The sequence below is a fragment of the Felis catus genome, chromosome B4 (assembly GCF_018350175.1).
Source record: "Felis catus isolate Fca126 chromosome B4, F.catus_Fca126_mat1.0, whole genome shotgun sequence".
Lineage (NCBI taxonomy): Eukaryota > Metazoa > Chordata > Mammalia > Carnivora > Felidae > Felis > Felis catus.
In genome coordinates, this window is record NC_058374.1 from 46,608,870 (window position 1) to 46,624,209 (window position 15,340).

A 15,340-nucleotide genomic window follows, 5' to 3' on the forward strand; every position below is an offset into this window, starting at 1 on the left:
GAGCTAATTGCTGGGGGACTGTGATGTACCCAGCTCCAACTGAGATAGTCCCACAGCTATTTTGGCCCTGGTTGCTCCATCCCTCAGTTCTCTGATCCTTCACAGACTTACCCCTCATCTTCTGGTGCCTCATTCTTAAGAGAATCACTGACTCGCAGCCTTAGAAAATCTCACATCCCAACCTGGGACTCTAGGTCAGCAACCATACAGCAGACATACAGAACCCTGACTACTAGAACCAGGGCGTCCCTATTCTTGCCAAACTCCTATAATCGACCACTTCCTTTATATTTACATTTACATACGTATATACATATATATATATATGTATACATACATATATATATACATACATATACATATATATGTATATATATAATTTTATTTGTATTTGAGAGAGAGAACACAAGCATGGGAGAGCGCAGAGGGGGAGAAAGAGAATCTTAAGCAGGCTCCACGCTCAGCACAGAGTCTGACACAGGGCTTCATCCCATGACCCTGAGATGACAACCTGAGCCAAAATCAAGATTTGGATGTTCAACCGACCAAGCCACCCAAGTGCCCTAATTGGCCACTTCCTAACTGATACCAGTTGGGACTTTTGTGCCCACAGCTTGGCCCTGACCAATATTCTCAGACTCCTAGCTCCCTGGTCCATCTCTGCTCACTGGAAATCCTCTACACTACATAACACCAGATATCCACTGCTGGCATTCACCTTCTGCAGGGTAAACTATTTGATGGTAAAGACTTTGTATTACATGTCCTGCCTCCATAGTGCTTTGTACATAAGATACTCAATTCACACTGTTATAAGAAAGTAAAATCCTCCACAAATGATTTAAGACACTAAGTATTTGATTAACTGAGTTCTGATCAGGATGGTAAAACCCTCAAACATCACTGGGTCCTATTCCTAATTTCAGACTTACAGATTAGAAACTGAAGCATGGAGAATACAAAGAGAAGTGGCCATGCCATTTACTTGTTACTTAACTTTGGAAAATTATATAACTTCTCTGAACCACAGTTTCCTCATCTATGAAGTGTAGATGTAACATAGGCCTTATCTCTTCACAAAGTCTGTTTGGAGGATAAAATTATCAAAGTTATTTACAGTAAGTAAACATGCAACTACCCAGGCACCTGGGTGGCTCAGCTGGTTGAGCATCGAACTCTTGAATTCATCTCAGGTCATGATCCCAAGGTCGTGGGCTCAAGCCCCATGCTGGGCTCTGGGTTGAGTGTGGAGTCTGCTTGGGATTCTCCTTCTCTCTCTCCCCCTCCCTCTGCCCCTCTCCCCTGCTTACACTCTAAGAAGTTAAAAAAAAAAAATGCAACTACTCATCATAAAGAGAAAGGAGGAAAAATACCTTAAAGATGCCAACGGTGGACAGAGCTGCCTTGCACCTGGAATCTCAAAGATGTCATTTAGCCGATAAACACAGAAGCAACTCCACCCTCCTATATGGCTGAGCTTCAACCAAGCTGCACTCTATCCCTCAGAGCCAGACACACAGGGGGTTAGAAGACTCCTGAGAAACCATTTCTGCCCCCGCACCTTACAAATCAGCTCCATATAGAATACAGTATTTGTCCATCTTTTGTCTTATTTTAATGTATTTATTTTTAGTATAGCTTACTGGCAATGAGGTATAAAAATCATCTCTATCTTCAACTGAAGAAACCAGAGCAGAGAATCTGTCCCAGTCAATCAATGAATGTACTTTGGCAAAGCCCCTACCAAGGATACAGCATTGAATCAAATCCTAACTACTGGGTGACATAGTTCACAGCAGTGTAAGGTCCTGTACTCGGATTATCTGATTCCCAAACCAGGGCTCCTACTACTGGGTTACGCTGTTTTCCCTAAGCACCTGCTCCCATAATGAAACTGGACTGAGAAAGAATGGCTCGACTTGTCCACGGAGGTGCCCGGGTGGCACAGAAAGTGGAAATCTGAGAACAAGAGCAAGTTGATTCCAACCATGGCACTGAGTATCCAAGTCTGATTGGCTCCTCTCAATGATAAAATCCGGATGGAACAAAGCAGTTATCTGGGTTAGCAGATCAAGGGACAAAGGGAGGGAGAAGACAGCAAACATGCAAAAGTTGAATGAGAAAGTTCTCATCTTTGCTTCCCTTCAGCCTAATCTCCTGAGCCCAAATCACTGAAACCAAAGATCGACTACAGCAAACAGTAGGGCACATCCTTACCTAGAGAACCAGAATCAGGAGTTCCAGAAGCAGAAAGACCCTTTCCCTGACCAAGAAAAGGTCTGGGCCAAGTGACCCTAATATGAGGATGTAATTGAAGCAAAGCACTGAATGTGAAATGAGGATGAAGTCACATCCTTTCATGTTGTACTCAGGCCAGCTGGAGCTCTCCTGTCACACCTTTATGACCAAGGTCTGATTTTCTGTAGTTCCAAACAGATTTATGTGACAGGCAGAGCCCTACCGAGGGGGCATGGGAGGTGGGGGAACAATTGCCTTAAACCTTGTTTATTTACAGTGAGAGAATTTTGGCCAGGTCCTTGTCCTAGGCTGCAACCCTAATTTAGAAATTTCTGGGCATTCACTCACTGTTCATTCTGAAGAATGTCAGTACCTTGAGATCGGGAACATGTCTGTGACAGTTTTGTTTTTGAAACCTTCTGCATCAGGTAGGATTTAAAAGATGACAAGAGAATATTTTATTGTTGGCAAAACCACAAGCTAACCTTACCCAAAATTTCTACAAGAAGTTAAAAGGAATAAACATTCTTAGAATTGAACTGTAAGGGCCCAAGTGCATATAACAAAACCTAGGACAGGCCAGCTTTGCTATTTGTTGATTTATTTAAACGTTTAATTTTTAAAGTTTTAACTATTTTCTTTCCATTTTTAATAGGTAACATATTCACAAGGTTCAAAAAAAGGTATAAAATGTATACATACTATGAATATGTACAGTTTGTTTTATGTTTGTTACTCTTCAACAAAACTACTAAAAATTGCCATGATACTGAAACCCCAACAAATACATGAAAAACATAAATACACTGAAAATCCTTCTCCTATCCTTGTCCATCTGCCCAGGTCTCCCCCCTGCCCTCTACTGGAAACCATGGTCAAAAGTTTCTTCTGATTTCTTCCAAAGATTTTTTTTTTTTTAATGAATACAGAATAAGACACAAATTATTCCTTCCCTTTGTTCAACTGGTTACGTAGTATATACACTTATTATGCACCCTGCTTTTTTCCTTCACTTAAATACTACAATTTTATTTTTTTCTCATATTTAATTAGAATGTGATATAATCTATGTATCTTCCATACGTGCACTTTTGGAAATCATGCACAGAGAGGGGGGCCTGGGTGGTTCGGTCAGTTGAACATCCAACTTTGGCTCAGGTCATGATCTCACAGTCCATGGGTGCAAGCCCCTTGTAGGGCTCTGTGCTGACAGCTCAGAGCCTGGAGCCTGTTTCAGATTCTGTGTCTCCTTCTCTCTCTGTCCCTCCCCCACTTCACTGTCTCTGGGTCTCAAAAAATGAATAAACATTAACAAAAAAATTTTTAATAAAAAAAAATGTTTTAAAACACAGAAATATTTCACCTTCCCCCTTTCCCCCAACATCACACCTATTCAATCAGGGGTTTTACCTGAGCACCCAAAAGCTGAAGGGTAATTCTTAATAGCATGCTTGAAAGGTCAGCAAACTGTTTTATGGCATCCCAATCAGACAGTATCCTCTGCAACTACTCCGACTTAAGAGAAATTTAAAATGTGATGTGCACATTCATGAAGTACAGGCTCATCTCTTAAAGGACACCTTGTTGTGACTCTGGCTATTCTCACCCAAAGACAGGATGGCACCATAAGTTACTGGGAAAGGGGACACCTATCTGGTGGTCATGGGACCGTGAAAGGTCGAGAAGCCACCAGTGTAAAGCCCTCTGAAAAATGCTAAGGGACCCAGGGTGGCAGCACTGGCCCTGAGCAGTGTCTCTGCTGTGGATCCTCGTCACACTGACCCAGACAAAGGTGTTCCGGGCCCTCTAGCTGTGCTGCCCTCTTGGCTGCCTGGGGACTGTGGTGAGGAGCCCTGGCCTACCTCCAACACTCAGGAGAAGGGACAGGCAGCTGGAGCAGTGGGAAGACTCTTCTGAGGAGACTGATGGGGTGCCCCAGTCTACCGCCAAGGAAATCTGGGTGGCATCAGGCTCTTCAGAAGACAATGAAAGAATACTTTTCTATACATACAATAAAGTTTTCTATTTCTCCAAAAAGGAATAAACCAGTATTTATCATACCAAAGACTAGTAACCTTAACCAGAGCCACTAAACAAGTATTTGCAAAGTATCCCACTTTCAGAAATCAAGGGGGTTTTGTTTTTTAATTTTTTTTTTTTTTAACATTTGTTTATTTTTGAGACAGGGAGAGACAGAGCATGAATGGGGGAGGGTCAGAGAGAGGGAGACACAGAATCTGAAACAGGCTCCAGGCTCTGAGCTGTTAGCACAGAGCCCGACGTGGGGCTCGAACTCACGGACCGTGAGATCATGACCTGAGCTGAAGTCGGCCGCTTAACTCACTGAGCCACCCAGGCGCCCCCAGAAATCAAGGTTTTAAAAAACTTTATTTATGAAGGGAAAGAGGCTGAGGCAACATTTTAGTATAAAAAAATGACTATACAGATCAGGGAACAAAATGGGCAAATTCCCTTAAAAAATACCACTTTTGCTTTATTTTGCATTTTACCCATTTTGGCAAATATTTTACAATACTTAATATGAACAGAAGTTGTAGAAGAACCTTCCCCTGTTAATATTCATACTTTAAAGTTTTTGTGTAATTTATTTTATGTTTTAGATTCTATTTAGTTACCTATGGAAATTTATCTATGATTTTATCATGGAAATTGGTGCAGTTTTATTTACTGTAATTCACTCTACTCTGCAAGAGTATCAATGAAATGAAGTACACTACTGCTGAATTAGTTATGTCAGAGAACCAAAAGCCTGTTTTAAATTTTTTTTCAATGTTTGTTTATTTTTGAGAGAGACAGAGCATGAGTGGGGGAAGGGAAGAGAGAGAGGGAGACACAGAATCCGAAGCAGGCTCCAGGCTCTGAGTGTCAGCATGGAGCCCGACGCGGGGCTCAAACCCACGAACCGTGAGATAATAACCTGAGCCAAAGTCGGACGCTTAACTGACTGAGCCACCCAGGCGCCCCACGCCTAACAGTGTTTTAATGATAAGGTGAACAAGTGAGAGTCTGTTTTAATTAAAAGAACAATGTACCGCTCAACTAAACAAAAACCAGTATTTGCCACTAGAGTAATTAGCTAAAAGGAAAATTTTTTCTTTTGATTTTCTTCACCACTTGCACATAACCTTAAACATAGTGCCCAAACAAAAAATTTTTTTAAGTTTAAGGTAGTTTTTAAATGATTCCATTAAGCATCTCCCTCCTGTTCTTAGAGGAGGTGTTCCTCTTTTCAACTTCCCAGCAATATCCTGGCTTCCAGGTCAGTCACAGCGACACTTTGTCTATCCCACCAGAAAAAAAGGGGAGAACCTTTTCTACACACAATTTCCCCCTTCTGCCTGCCCATGGCTTACTTTCTGCCAACAGCAACAGCTCCACTGTCACCAAGCACAGCTGCCTTAAGGGCCACATCAAGGCCTACAGCCAGCAGGTAAGGGCGAGGGCTCCAAGAACATGCCCGCATGTCTGAAAGGTAGGACCTATGAAGACACAGAGGCCACCCCTCAGAAAGGCACATCTCCATTTGAAAGACTTCCTTTTACAAAGAAATTTTCGGCAGGGAAAGGATGATTCTATGGGTTTGGGGTGCCTGAACTGCCTGTTCAGTGAGGAGAGTGACTGGGCTTTATTTGGCTGGGCTTGAGCTCAAGTTCAAATTCTCAGAGAATTTATGGAAAGGATACAATCAGGTGAGAAGTTTGCTTTTATTAAACTACAAGCTGGTCTTAAATTTTTTTTTCCCTCCAATAAAACTGAGGAAATAGGCAACAAGATACACTAAACGGCCTTTGGCAGAGCCTTAAACATGGACTTTCAGTAACAGGAAAACTGAACAAATCAAAAGGGAAAAAAGCAGGTTATGAAGTTTGGAAACAAGCAAGAACAGCTTAGACTTTGACCATCTACACTGATTAAAGCAACTTTGACTCATATGCTGTGGGCAAACCCTAACAGAAATTCTGAGGCCCAATATTTGGTAAAATATATTAAAAAACAAATACAAAACAAAACAAAAAACCACCCTCACCAAAGCCATGACAACTATATAAGCTTAATGTACTTTCAGTCACCTTATTAATGTCTTGGCCATATTTTCTTACCCCAAAATAGAGGACACGTTCTGACAAGTGGGGGCAATAATGGGACAGACTGCTTGAAGCTTGAAGCACAAGTGTCTAGACAGTACTGGACGTAGAGACAGCACTTGTTAGCACCATAAAACCAGCATCTCTCACCAACTTACAGCACCACTGAAAGAACCCACTCCTATCAGAGGCTTAGGTTGTTTATATATACGTCAAGGACCCACAGATAAAGGCTGGAAGAACAGCCATCCTTCAAAGACTAAATACAATGTCTTTTCTTCAGACACAGGTCAGCCCAGGTAGAGTCCAGATCTGAGAGAAGACTTCACCCAGTTTCTGATCAGGAAGAGCACTGCACTCTGGGTACTGGCTCAGCTGGAGCCTCTGTCCTTCCTCAGCACTGCTTCCTGTTTGTGCTCACCTGTCTGTCTTCCTAGCTTCCCATTCCCTGATCCTTCGGAGCTCTCCTCCACCTCCCCTCCTTCCACCACCTCCCCTCCTTCCACCACACCATGTACCTATTCCAGACACACTCCTTGTACCCACGGCTCCCTTTAACATATAATGCTTTCTCCAGGCACCTTGCCTAAAAACTAAGGACTCTACCCTCCCTCTGCCCCGAAGAGGGGCCTGGATATGAAGTGATCTTGAGGGAATGGGAATAGAAGGATCCTTACATGAAGTCTCTGGGCGAGAGAAAATGTGGTCTGTGGTTGGTTTAATCTGAGACTCAAGGAAAAAATGTGTTGGAAAGGTTATTTGCAATAAAGGTGGACTGGAGGCAGGAGTGGAAAGAGTCAGATCAAACCAAACAGAGGTCAGATACGGACACTAATGTGTACATCTTGGTTTTCTTGAGCACCTGTCAGGCCTACTATAACTCATTCAGTCATGTGACAAACAGTTGTTGGGCACCTAGTAAGTGCTAGGCACTGCTGGAGAAACGCAGCAAAAATGTGCTGGGTGAAAACTCCTGTTCTGCTGGAGTTTCTAATGCAACGCCAGAGACAGTAACAAACAGCAACAACACAAGCGCTATGGAGAAAAAACAAACCAGGGGAGGAAGGAGAGTTCAGTTGGGTAGCTGCAATTTTAAACAGAGTAGTCAGAAAAGGTCTTACTCTGATGGTTAAGTACAAGCCATGAGGAGGTGAGAGAGCTAGGTGGATCCTGGGAAGGCTGCAGCTCTCTCTGTCAAAGACTTGAGGCCAATCAATACAGTGCTGCCCAAGGTAACGCTGAACTGGGCAAGTGCTAGTTAATCATGCGGTAGGTGCTCCGTCCTTCTTCAGTAAAATGGTTAGGTCTATTAGGAATGAAGTATTTCCAGCCACTCGAGCACTTTACTGTGAAATACACACACACACACACACACACACACACACACACACACACACACACAAGTTCAGTAGTTTCTTACTAAAACTACAAAGGGAGAAGCGTTCCTTGGCAAAAGAATAAAAAGTGCTGTATGAAATGAAAAAAATTGTAACAAGAAAGATTACTACTAATATCAATATAATTCTTCCAACTCCACAAATGTACCTAATAATGAAATCTTGATTTTACAGCACAGGATGTAGCAAAAGATCAAAGACATGTTAAACAAGATGTGTGCTTGAATAGATCTAAACAGCAAGGAAGCAGTTTAACGGATCTTTAAATTAAAAAAATTTTAAATGCTTTCATGGAGCTCCCCTTGCTAAAAAGTGTATCAAATACTTAACCACAAGGACTCTGTCAGTTAGGTTACTGTGTTCAAGGGGTTGGTAAGACTAATGTAAGCTTATCATCTTTATCTGTGCACCATCTTTAGTCCACTTCACCCCCAAAACAACAAAATGCCACTACATGAAAGATAAGGTGTACTTTCCTGACAAAGAGTGAAATTACTAATGATATTACAACCAGGGTAAACATCTGGACAATGTGGGATATAGTCTGGTAAAGAGAGGGTATAATTTATAATTTAATTTTTCCAAAGAAGATCAGAAGGCTCCGGGAACAAGCAATGGAAAACAATTGGGAATCATCAACACCAAACCTTCCACCACTTCTAATTAAGCCCAAGTTTATCACAGTATATTTTGTAATTTTATCTACTTTAAGTCTTTTGATATTAAAATAAGTAAAACCACAAAGCCAAACTATTCTCCTGAAGATACTTTCAAAATGGCTTACACGGATCTTTTCAAAGTGACAAATGAGAAACTGCTTCACCTTTCAGTTGAAAGACATGTGAGGGGCGCCTGGGTGGCTCAGCAGGTTGAGCCTGCAACTTCAGCTCAGGTCATGATCTCACAGCTCGTGAGTTCGAGCCCCGAGTCAGGCTCTGTGCTGACAGCTCGGAGCCTGGAGCCTGCTTCGGATTCTGTGCCTCCCTCTCTCTCTGCCCCAACCCAATCTCATTCTGTCTCTGTCTCTCTCAAAAATAAATAAACATTAAAAAAAAAAAATTTAAAGACACGTGAAAAATAATGGAAAAGGTCTGCACGCGCAGCAAAAGGAGACTAAATAACCTACAAGTCACACTGAGTCCTGCAACACAGTATCATGCAACATTTTTAAATGATGGTGTGAAAGCATACTTCTTGACAATGAAGGATGGTCATGGCCCATTAAGAGAATAAAAGCAAGTTACAAAACAGTAAAGTAAAGCAGAACCTCAAACACCCACATACACACATGAGCACATGACAGATACATTCAAAAGGTACTATTTTTTTCCTTTCTATAATCTTGTAAGGTACAAAAACGTCTTAGAAAAAGCGCACGACATACACTTCAGAGCCTAAAGTGGCTGTCGCCATCCTGCCTGCATTCCTCCTTACCAGGACTGTTAAGAAAACTTTGGGCTAGAACAAGGTATAGGATTAACAATACAATAAAGGAAAATTGATGTTTACCCTCAAGATAAAAGCTGGATTTCTACTTCACAGAAGAACTTACAAAGAATTATTTTCAATAACAATAATGTTGGGGGGCAGGGAGAGACAAGAAATTGAATTTTAAATCACACACTTATGACTATAAACCTGGAGGTTCAGTAGGTCCGTTGGGGTATGACTCTTAATACAAAAGCTTTCTTCTTTACACAAAGAATTCATAGATGGTTTTCTCTTTTAAATGAATATATTCCCTAACACTCTTAAAATGTATTTCAATTTATTAAGTTTCCAAAATAAGCCTGCAAGAGGACTTTCATTCCTCTTACTGGAAAAGCACAAATCTTTCAACAAAGTATATACAGCGGCCTCCTCACTATTCTGAGCTCCTAAATAGACACGCACAACAAGACTTGAACACATTCCAGGCGTGGCCTTCAAGCCTGGACCACACCTGCTTCCAAGGCCCTGAGGCTAAAAATAACTCTGGGGCCTCAAAAACGGGACACCAGCCAGGCCCTGGGGTAGCTGCAGGCCCCTTGCTCAGCTCCACTAACAGTAAAAGCCAGAGCTACGTAACTCTACAATCACAAAAAAACAAAACAAAACAAAACAAAAACCCACGACAGGCTTCTTTCTGTGCCAATCAACCTCCATCCTAAGCCTACTCCTTTTCTTTGCCCCTTGACACCAAAGCAAATCTAGGAATTTAGAAACAAGTAAGGTCTTATGATGCATTGGTTTCAAAAACAACAACTGTGGACCAGGATAAGTCTCCAGAGATGATTCAGGAGACCTTGTTCCTAATTTCAGCTCCTCTACAAAGACACTAAAATGTCACAGCAACAGTCACTTGACATCTCCAAGTTTTTTTTTTCCCTCACCTGTAAAAGGAGGAATCCTGTGATCACTTAACGTCTAAAGACTATTTCAGTAAGAATATGATATCACGGTCAATGCACCTCAGGCCTTCACAAGGTGCTTTAACAGGACAGAGTACCAGGAATGATTTGCTCTTTAAGCAATCATGTCACAGAATTACAGCTTACATCCTACAACACACAAATTAAAATGGATAACTCCTGAGCAATGGGTCCACAAACAGCACGATCATTTCTCTTGTGATGGGGTATTTCCAAGGTTTGCTCCAAGACAATGCCTTCCACTTCTCTGCCAGTCCCTTGGTACCCAGGAGTCCCCTCTGGGGCATGTTACTCTACCAGGTGAAAAATAAAGGGAGAGGCCAGGGGCAGAGGAAGAAGGGGCAGTGGCAGCAGCAACACTCTTCACTCCAGGCTCCCAGGCTATGCTAATTTAAGTCACTGCATCTGTCCTCACACTTCCCCCTCTGGGGCCTGGGGATGATATCAGGAAGCTGTACCACAGGGCAACGCAGGTGACAAGGCCAGGACCTGGGTGAAAGACTCACATTGCCACAGGACAGCAAGGAGGCCAGCAAGGAAGTGGGGCAGCCACGAGAAGAATCAGAACCTTCCCTGTCCTCATCCCAGAGCTACTTTTTCCATTCTGTCCTTTTCAGTCTATCCTTTCCTCATAATTTGGCTCCATCACAAAACCTACCTGTAGTTTCTCTGCCCTTCTTAGAGGCTTTGCTGTTTCCCTATCTCCTTCCTCTCTCCTTCTTCTTCATTTCTCCCTTCATGATTTTCTTTTGTCAGGTTAAGCCCTTCTCACGAATCCATTTTCTGTTTTCGGGGGCAGGGGAATGCCAAGGCCCTTGATAAGGGTTGCTATCCTAAGTAGTAATCACAAATCACAGACTGCTTTGAAACAGTCATCCACAGATTCGGGTGTTTTATCAACCTTTAAAATCTTTTATTTGTTACTGTAATAAAGTTTTATTTCAGAGAAGAGAGAGGAACTTTTTCCAGTTTGGTGTTTCATACATGGTTATACTGCGTGGAGATGATTAACTTAGTATCTTACGTTTTCACTAGCCCTCCAATGCTCTGATGATCTAGACACTAAAGGTAAAACCCCTCTCTAAACCTCAAAGGAAGACCCAAATTCTCTGTTTTCACACTAGACTGCTTAGAAAACGAACAAGATCTGAATTACTTATAATCTAGCGCTCAGATTTTGAAAGCAGAGAGCAAGCTCTGTACATAGGGACGAAGTGGTCTCCACCAAGAGTCTGACTGGCAAGTTCTGACTGGCACCTGCACCAGCAGCGTCACTGCCCTGCCCTGCCCTTCCTCGTCCACCAGCAGCCTTGGGGAGCCATTCGTTCTCTTCTCTGTTGAGCACAAGCCCATCCAGATGACCTTCGAAGAGAAGAGGCACAGTGGAAAATGAAATAACTACAGGCCCCTTATCTCAGCTCCCAGTTCACTCTATTGGCTCCTTTTTAAAAAAGGATTTCCCAGGGGTGCCTGGGTGGCTCAGTCGGTTGAACCTGCGACTTCAGCTCAGGTCATGATCTCACAGCTCTTGAGTTCAAGCCCCGAGTAGGGCTCTGTGCTAACAGCTCGGAGCCTGGAGCCTGCTTCGGATTCTGTGTCTCCCTCTCTCTCTGCCCCAACCCACTTGCATTCTGTCTCGGTCTCTCTCAAAAATAAGTAAACATTAAAAAAATTGTTTTTAAAAAGGATTTCCCAAATAATTTGAAAAGCAAAATAGTAATGGATTATAATCCACAGAAAAAAGTAAGTCCAAAAACAAGATTTCCTATAAACACCTGCTGAACAATGCAAGTTTAAAAGGATATTATTCCTATTTGCTGTTTTGTTGTTTTTTTTAAAGAGGTGATTCTGTCATCTTTTGGATGGCACTAAATTCTGGTGTGACGTCGGTCAGGTTCAGGCATGCCACACGCAGCAGGGAAGCAGGGAATATCTTCCTACCAAAGTCTCAATTTCCCACTCTGACAAATACCTGTGTCTGTATTGGTAGGTTTCTAAAACAATATGAGGCACTGCGGGGAAAAAAACAGAACGGATGGAAGGTCCCTGATATTAATTAGTTGAAAAGGGGTATTTGGACAAATATAAAAAGATAATATGCTAGCAGGGGTACGACAAGTCAAAAAGAAGAAAGTGTCTTAGGCTTTTGAAGGAAAACAGGGACATAAACTGCCAGAGAAGAGGGAAGAAAAATCTACATGAAGAAAACACATAAACAAAGGTAAAGGGATAAATTGTGTGCAGATTTTCCCAGCTAGAACACAGATTATAACAGTGAATAACAAAATAAGTTGGCGAAGGGAAAGAAGTCAGCTGGTGCAGTGTCCTGAAAGTCTAAAAACCATCTAAGTCACTGTGAACTTTATGAAAAGAACATGAGCACATGCTAGATGCATTTCACTGGTAACTTCCTATGGATTGAAATTAAGAGAAGATGAAAGCAAGGAGACTAGTTGCAACCCACAAAGTTTTAGTTGTCGAAGGATGGGCTCTGCCTAGAATGGTGACTACAAAATCTGACAGGAAAGCAAAGAGCCAAGGAACTAGTGATGGTCTAGATCCAGGGCAGTACGCCTGACACAAAACATATTCTTATTAAATAACTGACTTCCTGATTGAAGGTGCCTGGGAAAACAGCTATTTAGACTACAGTATTAAATTATTCTACCAAAAAAAATTTCAGAAATAGCTCAGTTACTGTATTCTGTCCCTGCTTCAGATGAACCAGTATCAAGCAAAATGAGCCACAGGTACAAGTTTAAGTCTTACTAGCCAGGTAACTGTTTATAAACAGAAGAATTAGTCATATTAAAAGGCCAAAATAGGGGCACCTGGGGGGCTTAGTCAGGTAAGTGTCCCACTCTTGATTTCAGCTCAGGTCATGATCTTGTGGTTGTGGGATCAAGCCTCGTTTCAGGCTCCCTGCTAAGTGTGGAGCCTGCTTGGAATTCTCTCTCCCTCTCTCTCTCTCAAAATAAATAAACTTAAAAAAAAAAAATTAAAAGGCCAAAATAAATAAAGCAGAATGTAAAGAGAAGGGGATGCAGAATGTTGGCATGATGGGTGACTACCTCCTACCTATTTTTCAGTAATTTCTAACATTTCCATTATATATATACACATATATATATATATATATACTATGCACACAAACACGTATATATGTATATACAAGATACATATCTTCTATGACAAAAAACTAAAGTATATATATTTTAACGAGTCACAAATCATTATGCTCATGCTATTCAGAGGAAGACAGTAAAAATTATTTTACATGAATCATTAATCAAGATAAGTTTTAATACAGAATCATGGGATTCATCCAACAGTGACCTAGTAATGTGAAAAAAAATAGATTTTTAAATTATTTTTTTTTAAGTTTTTTTTTTTTTTTTTTAGTTTTTATTTATTTTTGAGATAGAAAGAGACAGAGCATGAACAGGGGAAGGTCAGAGAGAGAGAGAGAGAGAGAGAGAGAGAGAGAGAGAGAGAGAGACAGACACACAGAATCCGAAGCAGGCTCTAGGCTCTGAGCTGTCAGCACAGAGCCTGACGCAGGGCTCGAACTCACAGAGTGTGAGATCATGACCTGAGCTGAAGTCGGACGCTCAACCGACTGAGCCACCCAGGCACCCCTAGATTTTTAAAAATTTAATTACATATCCCTACAACAGCCCTGCTTCAAGGTGCAAAGCATTCATATGTATTCCAGACGAGCAATATAAATATATATAGTTTTAGTACAGACCAATATTCCTTTTCTAAAAGTAACCTGCACGGGAATGCAAGCTGGCGCAGCCACTCTGGCATTTATCCATGGGATACAGGTGTGCTGTTTCGAAGAGACACATGCACCCCCATGTTTATAGCAGCACTATCAACAATAGCCAAAGTATGGGAAGAGCCCAAATGTCCATCGGTGGATGAATGGATAAGATGTGGCATATATGTACAATGGAGTATTACTTGGCAATCAAAAAGAATGAAATCTTGCCATTTGCAACTACGTGGATGGAACTGGAGGGTATATGCTAAGTGAAATTAGTCAGAGAAAGACAAAAATCATATGACTTCACTCATGAGGACTTTAAGAGACAAAACAGATGAACATAAGGGAAAGGAAATAAAAATAATATAAAAACAGGGAGGGGGACAAAACAAAAGAGACTCGTAAATATGGAGAACTGAAGGTTATGGGAGGGGTTGTGGGAGGGGGGGATGGGCTAAATGGGTAAGGGGCACTAAGGAATCTACTCCTGAAATCACTGTTGCACTATATGCTAATTTGGATGTAAATTAAAAAAAAAAAAAAGAATACTACCCCAGAGCTTGCCCAGGGCAAAACTGCATTGACAGTCTGCAATCTTTGTTTAACATCAAACCTAAATTAAATCACAGGAAATGACAGTATGAAATGATCAAAAAAAAATTAAGAACTGTTACAATCAATTTAGTGCAACAGATATTGAGATGTCACCAGATTGATACCAGATTTACCTATAATGAATTATTATTAGCATTATTAATTATAATTATGAATTATTAATTATAATAATTATTAATAATTATTAGAATTATTAATTATTAATAATTATTAGAATTATTTCTTCTTTCTCTAGAAGAAAAAGAAGATAGAAGTTGTATAAAACTTAAGTAAACAATTTTCAGGTTTGTAGACATAAAGATTTCAAACTTTTTGATAGCACTAAATTTTGCTTTAACATTGTCCTACAGATTCAGGCCTGCCAGACCAGTATATCTTAAAATAAATATCTTTTTTATATTTAAAAATAAATAAATAAATAACCTGCAGTACCAAAGACCACATATTCAAAATTAAAACTGAAAGCACGATCATTACAAATAAAATAAGTTTGCCACAAGTGAAATTTAGTATAAAGCAAACCACAGTATTGTCTATTAAGAATTCAATGACTTAAATACCGAAATATCTAGTTTCACCATCTCATATAAAATGGAGATCATGGCATAGACTCCAACAATAATGCTTACAAGGCTGCGCTGTTTTACCCTCACTGCACAGATTCTCAAATAGGTACAAAAGAAATCTATCACCATTTGCTACCAACATAGGTAAGCATCATAAAACACTAAGTATCAGAGACTAAAAGGCCCTCTAAGCACAATGCAATAAATGGTCAATTTTTTTCTGTTGCAAATAGTG

General features: G+C 40.9%; 1 protein-coding gene across 5 annotated transcripts in view; it reads right to left on the reverse strand.

Moving 5' to 3' along the window:
- Positions 1–15,340, reverse strand: part of DUSP16 (dual specificity phosphatase 16) — an 87,415-nt gene that overhangs the window by 45,240 nt on the left and 26,835 nt on the right. The gene's annotated exons all lie outside the window — the stretch shown is intronic.